General features: G+C 39.7%; 1 non-coding gene across 1 annotated transcript; it reads right to left on the bottom strand.

Annotated features, from left to right (window-relative positions):
• Positions 1–6,034: 6,034 nt before the first annotated feature.
• Positions 6,035–6,141, bottom strand: LOC141609711 (small nucleolar RNA R71). Its single transcript, XR_012527629.1, has one exon. It is a non-coding gene; the product is annotated as a small nucleolar RNA R71 (small nucleolar RNA).
• Positions 6,142–14,465: the final 8,324 nt, after the last annotated feature.

Here is a 14,465-nt window from a genome sequence, read left to right as displayed (position 1 = left end):
TATAAAAATATATATATATGGTCAGGATCCGGTGGGAACCTCCAATATAATGAGAACTGTGAGAACCACTCACAACCCTTAGATCTTAGACAAATGAAAGTCTGAGATCCTACCAATGTCATTTAACTAAATTTCGCCAAACCCTTTATCATTTAACCAAGTTACATTTTCTCTGCAATTACTCTCTCTATCCCCATCATCAAACTGCTTCCTAAAATTGAAGAACGAACTTCAAAAATCTGCAGCTTCGTTCTTCAATTAAGACGCAAATCGAACTATACTTCACTGTACATCAAAATTAAATGAAGTTTTTTTAATTTCTCTATTAATTTCCCTTAATTTGGACTTTATGTGTTTTGATTTTGTTAATTCGTCAACAAATTAGGGTTGACGAATTGTTTATTCGAGTTTGTACACATATAATTGGGGTTTTGAATTGAAATTAGGGTTGGGGGAAATCCATAAATTACATCAATTGTTTCGAATTTGTTAGTTCGTTAACTTTTCACATACTGAAATCAAGAGCTTATGCCTGATGATGATCTTCCTCATAATTTTCCAAGCTTCTTCAAGATAATTCTTCAGCCTCGACACGACGTTCGTAAATTAGTACTCCGTATTATACTTACAGTCCTACATCTTTATCCCTTTCCATATTCGTTGATGTTAATGACGAATTGTGTAAATATGATGAATTTTCATCTGCATTCTTCGATTTCGTTATCATTGTGGTGTCTTTTAGTTGAAATTGTCGATTTTTTTCAAGATTACGGGGGATTATATCTCATTATTAGTTCGCTGCGCTAAATATTCCGTTCTTTATTGCGTATTTGCATAACATACTCCGTGCAAAATAACATTGGGACTAAAATTTTCGATCTTTATTGCATACCATACTCCGTATATAGTAATATTGGGACTAAAATTGTATCAGGTAATTCCGAATAAGTTTTTGACAAACCATGGGAGTGATCTATTCGATGTTGTAAGCCGTAAAATTACGACAGGCAAGACATGGGAAGTTTAGTTGCTGAAATAAAATGGCAGGGCATGGTTTAGTGATGGTTGGCATTAAGTTGTGAACTTTTGTTCAATACGTTGTGGACATTTCTTGATGTTTACATATGAAAAAAAGTCTCAGTTCAATGTGTATATTTTCGACATGACTGATTGCGAGATTGAGTACCCTCTTGATCGTCATGAAACTAGGGAAGTCCGGAAGAAAGAGAGCGAAAGTAAGGCTAAGATAAATTCCGATGCCCCTATTTCTTTACCATAAGGTGCATTTTTATCTTTTCTTGTCATGTATTATGTCAATTATTCAAGTTTTGAATATGGTATGATACTTGAACGCTTCATTTAAAGTCGAGATGGCCAAATCCATCATTTGACACTCATTTCAGAAATACTGGTTTTTTATCATTTGTGGGATGAATCAAATGTGTAATTTTTTTTTTTGGTACAAAAAAAGGGATGGGTGCTTTAGTGAGAGAATAAATAAGGAAATTTGGTACTCTCGATCAATTACATATCAAGATGATTAATTCCAATCAATTTGATATTCCGTCTTTCACAGTAGTAATGTGACCATCTTATGTGTCGGCTAAATATTGTGTGGTAAGCACTCAACTTATATCTTTGCTTGAATGCCCAAAGTGTAATTCTATGTTAAAAACTTGGGCTTTCAAAGTCGAGTCAGTTATTCGTGTTAAGCTAACTCAGTAATGCAATTCTAACTTCTTACAGCAGCATTTCATGGTACATTAATGAAACCTTCATAGAAATTGCTTTAGAGTTTTGTTTGAAACTTATATAACTTGATTCTTATGTATCAAACACGAGTGCCTGTCATAACGCTAGTCACAGCTAACTTGAAGATTGGTGAAAATTATTTACATATAGGTGTTAACTTCCATGACGGGTGTCATAATTGTGATTTAGTTGAAGTTGTTCCATAAATAGTGACTGCTGAAACTGTCGTCCATTTGCGACAAGTTATAGGCTTACTGCAGGAATATAACCATAATTATTATTTGGAGTCCGAAAGCAATAACTTGGCTCGCCTGCCTGCTTCATATGTAAAAAATGAATCCAAAATATTTTGCAGTCACTTTCTTGATGTCGGTGCTTTTCGTGTAAAATACATGAGCTCTTCTTTCTTCTACGTTTTACTTATTTTGAAAGCCAATTAGCTCAAATGGGAGAGCATTGTGCAATGCACAAGATGTGGGTTCGACTCCCATATTGACCATGAAATACCAAATCTTTCTGTTACTCTTAATAATGAAAAATAGTGTAATTGGTAATCCCATTTAATTCAAGTATATGACATGTATGATAATAGTTTTGGAATATATGCTAGTCTTTGAAATACTTGTAATGAACTTCTGATAATTGCAAAGCTATTTCACGGGCTCATTGCTATTGTTGCTGCTTGCTTCAGTCCGATCAAGGTCAGCGCGCCATTGCCCGAATATGATTATATCGTCCTAAATAATTGAACTGCTGTGGACATGGCCCACCTACACGCCGAGCCGATCTGTCGGGCGTATAGCGGTCTTTTGAAAGCCACGCTCGGCGGCGTAAAAATGCTTTCGACCGGATCGTTTTAGATCGGTCGGTTTCGTCTCGGCAAGGGTCTCAAAACGATTAGAGATGTTCGGAGTCGCCACCAAGCATTTGTGGGATGCTTGGAACCCGTTCGAATCCACTTTATACCTCGGTCAAATGAAGCACAAAGCAGTGTTTGACATAGGTACTAAAGATAAGGAATTGTCCCTCTTTAGCATCTTATCTCTAGAATGACTCTCGTACGCCCTGGATAAGGTCGTCCACTATCCAAAGTTTCTGAGTAAGAGGTGAAGGTCTGTATTGGGAAGCCCTTTAATCAGACACCCAATCCCGCCCGCGGTAGCGGCCTCTACTGATCGATCTTGGTTGGTTGAATGAAAAAGTTGATAAAACGGTTTAAATGCATGAATGCGCATCCATTGGTTTAAACCTAACATGTGAGAGCTTTCTATGTCGATTGATTTAATCCAAGTATCAAGTATAAGATGTCGAGTTGGAATTAATGTTGATTTGCATTCAAGACGGAAATTAAACATCCATTTACCAAATTAGATTTATGGTGCATAACGTGATCCATTTGTCTTAATAAGGCGCTTTGCAAATACGGTGTTTGAATGAGCAAACTAGTCATCTGATCCGTCCTGTATTCGAGTTAACCGAAGTCAGGATCGTCCTAGACTAGTGCTGGAAAGGGAACAGACCTTGCATCAGGCAACCAGGAGAGGCACGAGCCTATTGGCGATGCAAGAGGGTCTCCCCTAGTTTGAAAAATAGAAAAAGGAGTGGCCTATTTAGGCGCGGGTCAGTCAACGATGGAAGACGTGTTATGACAATTAAAAAACGTTTATAAAACGTGTTGAAAAATGGGTATTTGAACCCGTTTTGTTTTGAAAAGGCCGTTTAGGCCGCTTTTGTGTTGATTTAAAGAACGGGACTTGAATAATCGTCATTGTTTTGACAATATTCGATGTCGGGTTTGATTTTGCAAGCTTGACATGAATAGTTTTGAAAATGATTATGAACTAATTGTTTTAAGTTTATTTGAATATAATTAGTCAGTAGAACCAAGGATGACTTTGTGTTGATGACTAATACATTTATTTTGAAAATGTAAAGAAATGATGAAAGGCTTTAAAATACCTTCCAAAATGTAAAGATATGAAATACAAGGCTTTAAAATACCTTTTAAATGTAATTAACCAAATATTATCACCGAAACACGGATTAAACCGTCATTGATGCGTGTCTTTTATATGATGTTTACACCCTATTTTACACGCATTTCAGAGCTCATTTATGTAGTTTACGCTACTATTCTCCCCATTTCCGTCTACTTTCGTGTTTTTGTACATTATTGCAGAAATGTGAAGAATCCAGCGGAAATCAAGCTAAATCCGTCCCCGAGTACTAGGCATTTCATTTAACGTGAAGTATTTCCTCGAGAAATGAACTTGGTGCGCATTTCGAGGCCTGAAAGACAATTTTATGAAGAATTAGGAGCAAACTACCAGCTGCAGTGGTCGATCGACTGCCTCCTATGGTCGATCGACCAGAGCGCGACATGCAGAAGCTACTGTATAGCGAGGGTTAGTCGATCGACCGGTCCCAGTGGTCTATCGACCAGACTGTGACTCTGACGCAAATTAAAAGAACGAGAAGTTTGAAGCCCATCGTAATTAGGTTTTGGGAAATAAGAACTACGTTGTATTCCTATATAACGTAGCTTAGGTTTCAGTTTTAAGCATCCAGTTTCCAACATCTAGTTCTTTACATACAATTCAATAATCTTTAGTTTAGTTTATTCTTGCATTAATAAAGTCCTTTTTGCGTTCGGTTTTGATCTTTCCTTTGCAATTCCCTTCACGGTATTCTTCTGTTCTTATATTCAGTTTCATTACTTTAATTTGCTGATAGTTAGAATTGCTAGGTTATATCTCCTGAAGCCAAATTATTGTTTTATGTTAATTGTTCGTTTAATTAATTTAAGCATGAATTCGAATGTTTTAATTGTTAACTTTATTGTTGTTATTATCATGAGTATGAGTAGCTAAACACCCTGTGCTAGGATGTAGGGAATCTGTAGAAGTAGGCGGCATTACAATAGTGACCTGGAATCGCGCCACGGTAGATCGACTGGCTTCCCTGGTCGATCGACTGGCCACGTGAGTATTGCTTTGTTTTAATTAATTTAATTGCCATATTTGACGAATCAAGTGCACGCGACTAGTTGAATGCCTAGTAATTGACTGACCCAATAAAGATCGAAAGATAGGGAAGGGAGATAGCCTACCTAATTAAGACGACTAGATTAATGAGATCTAAAGATGAGTTAATTTTGACTTTTAAGTCACTTTTCAGGACGAAAGTTAGTATTAGTGATATTAGGGACCTATAGCGAGATCGAGAGATGCTACCTGTAAGAATGGACCGAGAGGACTTCTTATTTTCCCGTCTCACGTGTTTATTTCAGACTTACCTAGTATGCTACCGCCGAAACTATGGTGAACCGACCATCTTAGCACCCTTTTAATATTTGATTTCATCTGTTAGTTTAGTTTACTTTACATTTATTGCCTTTAGTATAGACCAACTCAATTCAAACCCCCCTCACATTTGTTACCTTAGGCTAGAATTAGACAACTATTAATTGCATCGCCTCCCTGTGGTTCGACCCTGACTGCCACTAGCTATAGTAGTAGTTGGGACTATAAATATTATTTTTGGTGCATACAACGACAGGCATCAAATTTTGGCGCCGTTGCCGGGGAGGCAATTGTTTAAAAATTTTTAGTTGTTTCTATTTTTAGTCTTTCTTTTAGTTTAAGGGACATCTGTTCCTTAAACTTTTTTTCATATTCTTCTTGTAGTTTCTTCTTATGCGCAGGTCACAGGGTGGTGAACTACTACCGTTCAATCCTGAGATTGAGAAGACTTTGCGTGAGTTGAGACGATCATCTAGAATATTGACGACAGAGGAAGAGCTGAGTACTCTGTCTAGTTACTACGAGAACGAGATGTTCGAGGAGGATCCACCTTCATCACCTATTTCTACTTCATCAGCTGAGACTGTCACATCTCCAGACATGGCTGAAGAAGCAAGCATAGCCAGTCACTCTGAGCCGACAGCTGAGAATCTCTATAAGGGATTCGCATTACCAGGGACGGATAGGAAATTCGAGCCGAAACCGTCCTATATCAACTTGGTTGAGAGAAACCAATTCGGGGGAGCTGCAAATGTAGATGCAGCCAAATATATGGAGACATTCATTGATTATTACTGTTCCATACCCCCACTAACCGGTGTGACCCAGGACCAGGTGAAGGAGACCATGTTCATATTCTCTCTTCGTGATGCTGCAAGGGAGTGGTACCGAGACCTGGATCGAGCTGCTAATGGGATTACTGATTGGAATTCGCTGGCCTTAGCTTTTACAAGAAATATTTCTCTGCCTCGAAGACCAATGCCATTAGAGCTCAGATCACGAGCTTTAAACAGGGTTCTGATGAGAATTTTCATGAGGCATGGGTTCGTTTCAAGAAGTTGGTGCGAACTATTCCGCACCATGGGTTTGAGAAATGGAGTCTATGCAATCAATTTTATAATGGGCTTTATGATGATCAGAGGGCTATCCTGGATGCGGCAGCTAATGGTAGATTCCAGGAGAATGTTGGAGAGACTAAGGGGTGGAAAATTATTGATGATTTGGCCACCCATAAAGGTGAGTATGGAAATTCCAGGGGAAATCAAAGGAGAAGTGCTGAATCCTCTTCTGTAGCTGCATTAGAGGCTCTTACGGCGAGATTTGATAAGTACGAGTTGGGAGGAGCTTCAAAAGGAGGGATCTATCATGTGAATGCTGTTTCAGACGGTCCCTTCGTCTGCAAGAGATGTGGAGGAGAAGGACATGTTTCAGACACCTGCAGTATTCCCTATGAGTCTTGTGCTGCTTTTCAACATTATAGGCAGACAAACACTTATTTTGAGTTGAATGTCCATCCAAACTTAAGGTGGAGTAGCCAAAATGTCCTAAATCCGACTCCACCTCCACAACAGCAGTAGCAGCAGAACTATGTGCCCCCTCATAAGCAGCAACAGCCATATCAAAAGCCTCCGTATGTTCCACAATAGCAGCAGCAGTCCCAAGGCTCCGAATTTGCCGAGTTGAAAAATTTGTTGCTGAAAGAGTCTCAAGCTAGAGAGGCCGGGATGAAGATGTTAGAGAGCCAAATTGCTCAATTGGCTAGCAAGAGTGCAACTCGAGCTCCAGGGCATTTACCGTCTCAGACGGATCCAAAGGAGACCCTTAATGCTATTACTTTGAGGAGTGGGTCTACCCTTGATGGGCCCGCTATGGTCGAGGATGTCCCTGAAAAAGATGAGGCGGAACCAAGTAAGAAGAAGGTTGTAACGAATAATAGCAAGAAAAAGACGATCAACAGGTATGTCAGTCGATCGGCTGACATACCCGGTCGATCGACCAGTCCGCGAAGTGAAACAGCTAATGTTCCTGTAGAATTCAGTCGATCGACTGACCAACATGGTCGATCGACTGACAACGCTGCTGATGGTGAGTCTTTTCGTCCTCCAATGCCAAATAACTTGAGGGACCACTTGTTTCAGGGTACGACGACTCCAAATATATTAAGGCAAGAACCAAATGCTGATGGGTCAGTCCCGGTTCCAAAGTATGACCCGATGACGATTAATGGTTCATTTTTGAGACGGTCTGAAGAGGGTTTGAGCTACAACAAAGAGAAGGTAGTGGATTTTCAGCCTAAATCCACCGATGCCGGCATGAGAGACTTAGAGGAGAGGGCTAAGTTACTTTTTTCAGCCCCCTATCCGGAAAGATTGGTGCCGACGAGGGAACAGGTATCGTTTAACAAATTTGAAAATGTTATTCGTAGCTTAAACGTACAAGTTCCTTTTCTTGAATTAGTTAATCAAGTGCCTGCTTACATGAAATTTATGAAGCAACTTTTTTCTAAAAAGAAGTCACTTGAAACTGTGCAATCTGTCGCACTAACTGAGGAGTCATGTTCTTATCTGACCCATACTGCACCTCATAAGCTGGAAGACCCAGGTATCTTTTCAGTCCCATGTAGTATTGGCACCTTTTCTATTGAGAAGGCCTTATGTGACCTAGGAGCCAGTATTAGTGTAATGCCCCTGAGTCTTGCTAGGAAATTGAAATTGACTAGGTTTGCAGTTACCAACATGACAGTACAGATGGCTGATCGTTCTGCGGTCCAGCCTATAGGAGTCTTAGAGGACATTCTTGTGCAAATAGGAAAGTTCTTCTTCCCTGTTGACTTCGTTGTACTAGATATGCCCGAGGATGCCCACATTCCTATCATATTGGGTAGACCATTTCTGCATACTGCTGGTGCAGTTATAGATGTTGGCTCAGGGACATTGACTTTTATGGTCGGGAAACACTCCATTGTCTTTGCCCAGACAGCTAAGAAGAAAGACCCCATGTGGCCAGTCACTTGTAATACGGTTTCTGAAAAGAAATCTTATTTTGTGCTTCCTGATATGCCCGTCTCTATGCCTGTTTCTGCTGTAACACCTCCGCCCCAGATTGGGAGCAAATTGGAGGAAGATTCTTCTGTTTTGGATAGTGCAGGAGCTGGTTTGGGGAAGGAAGAGCTGTATGTTGCTCCAGCTGTGAAGGAGCCAATCGTTCAAAGAGGCGGCCTAGGATATCTTAGCTATGGCACAGATGAGGAGCCTGATGAGGAGCCAGTCAAAGTGACGGAGTCCGATTTGGATTCTAACGAGTCAGAAGAGGTCATTGATTGGGGGGATGTTGAAGCTGTTGATCCGTTGAGTTCTGCAGATCTTGGAGTTGAGAAGAGTGCAGCTGAAGAGATGAGCACTGTAGAGGCTACTTCTTGTAGCCAGAAGCCGAGCAAGTGGGCCATTCCGTGGCCGTTCTTGATAAACTATTAGTTGATTAAGACTTTACAAAAACATTCATTTTATTGCTTTGTACCTTTTTAGTTATTTTGTGTGCGCGAGACTTCGCATTTTAATAAGTTTGCTTAGGATTTCAAATACTTTAGACAGTTACTTTGGGTTTTGCGCAATTTTGGGCGCGTTATTATATGTATTTGCAGGTTTATAGACCATATGGCTCAATTTATTGAGCTAATTGAAGAAATCATAAAGTTACAGCAGGTTTTCCAGTCGATCGACTGCCCCTTATGGTCGATCGACTGAGCTGCGACTTCCAGGAACTTCTGTTCCTGTTCACTCTGGTCGATCGACTGGGTGATGTGGTCGATCGACCACCCTGCGCTGCTATACCTGTTTTCGATCATTCCCCTGATGTGTTTGGTCGATTTGCGGAGTTGAGGGAGTCTTTTCTCCACTTTAGTCTCCAACTCATTTCTGTTTTCTTCCGTTTCTTTATTTTACACATAATATTGCGCTTCAATAATTGTTTTCTCGGATTTACGCGTGGTATTGTCTGTCTTTTCAGGTACCTTTGGTAGCACTGCTGGCTACTGAAACCTCCTAGATCACGCTGGTTTGAGGAGATTTCCTTTTGTTGCGCTAAAAGTCTTGTGAGTTTCCGAATCCTTACTTCATGTCTTGTTTAGTTAATTTATCGCAAATTTCCGTTTCCCTTTTATTTCATTACATGATTTTGCACAATGGGGACATTGTGTGATTTGGTTTGGGGAAGGATTTTGCATTGCATTCACATGTTTTATTGCATTTCTGTTTCACGTTTATTGCACTTCAGTTTGCATTTGTTATTTCATTTCCTATATATACAGAAAATCCAAAAAAATTGAAAAAATTGAAAAATTCCAAAAATTTGCACGTTTATTTTAGCATATAGGTCGAGTCGGAACGGTAGGATTTCAATGATGACATTGCATTTTCATCTGTTTACGCCTAAGCCGTGCTTAATTGACATGTTATTAGTAGAATCATTTGCATAGTCTACGAGTTTTCGTTAAATATCTTGCTGAACTTGAAACTTGACTTAGATTTTTGGCAAACTACATCATTTTCTGAGATTTAGAGCCTATAACTGGTGTCATTCATGACCAGTTTATCTAGGATTGTGAGTAGTACTCCTTATGAGACATGTTACCTAAATTTGCATAAATATGAACTTAATCTGCTTAATAGCCGTATGCATTCGGATTTGTGGTTTGCTGACACATGTGGAAGAGGTCACCCCTTTGTTCATTTTGCCCATAAGCTCCACATTGCCAAAAATAGCCTTTTTGTCCCGTTACTACATCCTACATTTAACCTGCCCTTGTCAAGATAGTAGTTTATGTTCTTGGGATTGTTACTTCATTTTTTGTAGCTAATGCTCATTTTGAGATGATATTGGGAAGATAAAAAAGGAAAGGAAAAAAAAAACAGAATTGAAAAAAAAAGAATAGAAAAAAAAGAAAAAGAGAAAAAGAGAAAAAAAGAAACGAGTACTCTATAATCCGGTCGATCGACTGCCCATCTTGGTCGATCGACTGAAGCCCGAGAAAAGAGAAAAATCAAAATCACATGGTTGGAGTTTTGATCAGTTGGTGATTTTATTCCCATGCTTTATTATCATCATTTGGGGAATTACGATTACATTGGAGATTGTGAGATTTGTGCTTGCCATTAGCACCGTTTTTGATTGGAATTTTGAGCAAGAAGTTGGATGTTGTTATAATTTGGTTCCCTTAGTTACTAGCTTGGCTCTTACCTCTGTTTTTGTCCAAATTTATTTTAGCCTCTTCTTACCCATACCTCACATATCCATATCTACCTCGGCATGTGTCATAGTCATTTGATGGGTTGGAATGCATATGTATGGTTGTAGAGATTATTTTCATATTATATTGCAGGCATGTTCTTATAGGTCGCAGTTAGGTGAGCGTCATTACAATTACTTCTTTCTATCTTTACATATATTCACCTGTATTCATTGAGTGATATGAGCGACCCGTGAGAGTCCATAATGATAAGTCTCTACAGTTGATGGTTCAGCAGTTTTTGACGACTTCATAACTCGTTTGCATGATTCGCATTGCTAATTGATTGTTAGTTGTTGCACTAAATTGGTTTAGGTTTTAATAGTTGCATTTCGCTCTGAGATTGAATTCGTTCCATTAGGTTTTAGAATCGAGTCTTGTTCTTGCTTGGGGACAAGCAAGGGCCGGGTTTGGTTTGGGGAAGTTTGATGCGTGTCTTTTATATGATGTTTTACACGCATTTTAGAGCTCATTTATGTAGTTTACGCTACTATTCTCCCCATTTCCGTCTACTTTCGTATTTTTGTACATTATTGCAGAAATGTGAAGAATCCAGCGGAAATCAAGCTAAATCCGTCCCCGAGTACTAGACATTGCATTTAACGTGAAGTATTTACTCGAGAAATGAACTTGGTGCGCATTTCGAGGCCTGAAAGACAATTTTATGAAGAATTAGGAGCAAACTACCAGCTGCAGTGGTCGATCGACTGCCTCCTATGGTCGATCGACCAGAGCGCGACATGCAGAAGCTACTGTATAGCGAGGGTTAGTCGATCGACCGGTCCCAGTGGTCGATCGACCAAACCGTGACTCTAACACAAATTAAAAGAACGAGAAGTTTGAAGCCCATCGTAATTAGGTTTTGGGAAATAAGAACTACGTTGTATTCCTGTATAACGTAGCTTAGGTTTCAGTTTTAAGCATCCAGTTTCCATCATCTAGTTCTTTACATACAATTCAATAATCTTTAGTTTAGTTTATTCTTGCATTAATAAAGTCCTTTTTGCGTTCGGTTTTGATCTTTCCTTTGCAATTCCCTTCACGGTATTCTTCTGTTCTTATATTCAGTTTCATTGCTTTAATTTACTGATAGTTAGAATTGCTAGGTTAGATCTCCCGAAGCCAAATTATTGTTTTATGTTAATTGTTCGTTTAATTAATTTAAGCATGAATTCGAATGTTTTAATTGTTAACTTTATTGTTGTTATTATCATGAGTATGAGTAGCTAAACACCCTGTGCTAGGATGTAGGGAATCTGTAGAAGTAGGCGGCATTAGAATAGTGACCTGGAATCGCGCCACGGTCGATCGACTGGCTTCCCTGGTCGATCGACTGGCCACGTGAGTATTGCTTCGTTTTAATTAATTTAATTGTCATATTTGACGAATCGAGTGCACGCGACTAGTTGAATGCCTAGTAATTGACCGACCCAATAAAGATCGAAAGATAGGGAAGTCCTACCTAATTGAGACGACTAGATTAATGAGATCGAAAGATGAGTTAATTCAGACTTTTAAGTCACTTTTCAGGACGAAAGTTAGTATTAGTGATATTAGGGACCTATAGCGAGATCGAGAGACGCTACCTGTAAGAATGGACCGAGAGGACTTCTTATTTTCCCGTCTCACATGTTTATTTCAGACTTACCTAGTATGCTGCCGCCGAAACTATAGTGAACCGACCATCTTAGCACCCTTTTAATATTTGATTTCATCTGTTAGTTTAGTTTACTTTACATTTATTGCCTTTAGTATAGACCAACTCAATTCAAACCCCCCTCACATTTGTTACCTTAGGCTAGAATTAGACAACTATTAATTGCATCGCCTCCCTGTGGTTCGACCCTGACTGCCACTAGCTATAGTAGTAGTTTGTACTATAAATATTATTTTTGGTGCATACAACGACAGGCATCAGTCATGGTATTAGGAACCAAGGGTGAAAAATGTTTTATGGTTAAAACTTGTAAAAATGGTTTGAAAATACTTGAAATGGTCCGATCAAACGCTGCGATTCCTAAGCATGTTGTAGTCCGATAATCATCGGGTGTTTGTTGGAGTCTCAGCAGATACTGGGTATCTACAGAGCCCCCACTTTGACTGAGGCTTGGATAGGACGAAAGTCAAAGTAAAGCCCCTAGGTCAATCGAAGATTACAACCTAGAGACCCAAGCGACGTCGAGGCGGCTAGAAAGGATTCGGGCCAAGGACCTGCCGTCAAGAAGGGTGACACCAAGACGACTCGAGGGTACGAGCTAAGGACCTGTCGTCGGGAACAGTATAGAGTCTGTCGACTGTCCGTGCGGGTCGTTTAAAGTCCGTTAGACTACATACAAAGGCTCGCTAGCCATAAGAAGGAGTCATACCTGAGGCATATTCGGGTTATGTCCTTAAATCGTATCTTGTTTACGTACAAAGGCTCGCCAGCTGTGTGGAGGAGTCGTACCCGAGGCATCTTCGGGATATGTCCCCGATTTGTATTATTTGCGGACAAAGGCTCGCCAGCTGTGTAGAGGAGTCGTACCCGAGGCATCTTCGGGATATGTTCTCGATTTGTATTGTTCGCGGACAAAGGCTCGCCAGCTGTTGTGCGTTGTAAGACTCGCCAGCCATTGTGCGTTGTAAGGCTCGCCAGCCATTGTGCGTTGTAAGGCTCGCCAGTCATTGTACGCATATGAAGGGGATCGCCAGCCGCTGCGCGTTGTAAGGCTCGCCAGCCATTGTGCGTATATGAAGGGGCTCGCCAGCCGCTGCGTGTTGTAATGCTCGCCAGCCATAATAAAGGGTCGATTGATCGACCGTGGAAATAGTCGCGTTGGATGGGCTTGTTTTGAAATAACGGGCTTCGCGAGGAAGCCCCCGACATCCTATTGGGGAATTTTGGTGTTTGTATTGAATGTTTAAGGGGATAACGGATTTGGATCCTGCTACCTGCTTGTTTTTGACAGATGGGGCTTGTTACGCCGCCGTGGAAATAGCGAATTTTGAATTACCGTCGTTGACATTTGAAGAAGTAGTGAATTTGAATTTTCACTATTGTTGTTTGAAATGAAATGGCGGTTGTACTCGCCATTAAATTTGAATTTTGAAGGAATAGTGAATTTGAATTTTCACTATTATTTTTTGAAAGACGGTTTTAATTGCCGTCGTTTGAAATTTGAAGGAATAGTGAATTTGAATTTCACTATTATTTTTGAAAGACGGTTTTAATTGCCGTCGTATGAAATTTTGAAGAAATAGTGAATTTGAATTTCACTATTATTTTTTGAAAGACGGTTTTAATTGCCGTCGTTCGAAATTTTGAAGAAATAGTGAATTTTGAATTTCACTATTATTTTTTGAAAGACGGTTTTAATTGCTGTCGTTTGAAATTTTGAAGAAATAGTGAATTTGAATTTCCCTATTATTTTTTGAAAGATGGTTTTAATTGCCGTCGTTTGAAATTTGAAGGAATAGTGAATTTCACTATTATTTTTGAAAGACGGTTTTAATTGCCGTCGTTTGAAATTTGAAGGAATAGTGAATTTGAATTTCACTATTATTTTTTGAAAGACGGTTTTAATTGCCGTCGTTTGAGATTTTGAAGAAATAGTGAATTTGAATTTCACTATTATTTTTGAAGTGAAATGGCGATTTTAATCGCCGTTGTTGAAATTTGATAGTTTATGTAGGGAAATTGGGCCAAAGCCCAAAATTCCGCTGAAAAAGCAAGGGGGAAGCCTCACTGAGGCGCGAGCACCTTGGCGAGGGAAGGGAGCTTCACTTTTTTTCTGTAAAAGACGCGAGAATGGGAAGCTCCCCATTTTCACTTCGTCTTCTCCAAACTTGCGACAAACAGGCGAAAACCACCATTGTCGACCTTGCTTCTTTGTTCATTTTCTTGCCATTATCAACATGTCATCTCAAGGTATGTAGTTCCTCGTGAATCCATTTGAATTTGCTGGTGTTTTCATTGATTGAATTAGGGCGAAATCATATACCCTTGAAAATCGAATTGGGCGTTTTTGATTGAGCCAATTTCGAGTGAAATTGATGATTGTATTAAGTTAGAAACCTGTTTAGGAGTATAGGGGTGCTTTTAGTTTGCATTTTGGTCCCCGTTTCCGTTCTCTATGCTCGAAAAACGT

The sequence above is a fragment of the Silene latifolia genome, chromosome 10 (assembly GCF_048544455.1).
Source record: "Silene latifolia isolate original U9 population chromosome 10, ASM4854445v1, whole genome shotgun sequence".
NCBI classification, from domain to species: domain Eukaryota; kingdom Viridiplantae; phylum Streptophyta; class Magnoliopsida; order Caryophyllales; family Caryophyllaceae; genus Silene; species Silene latifolia.
This window is presented reverse-complemented; position numbering and strand designations above follow the sequence as displayed.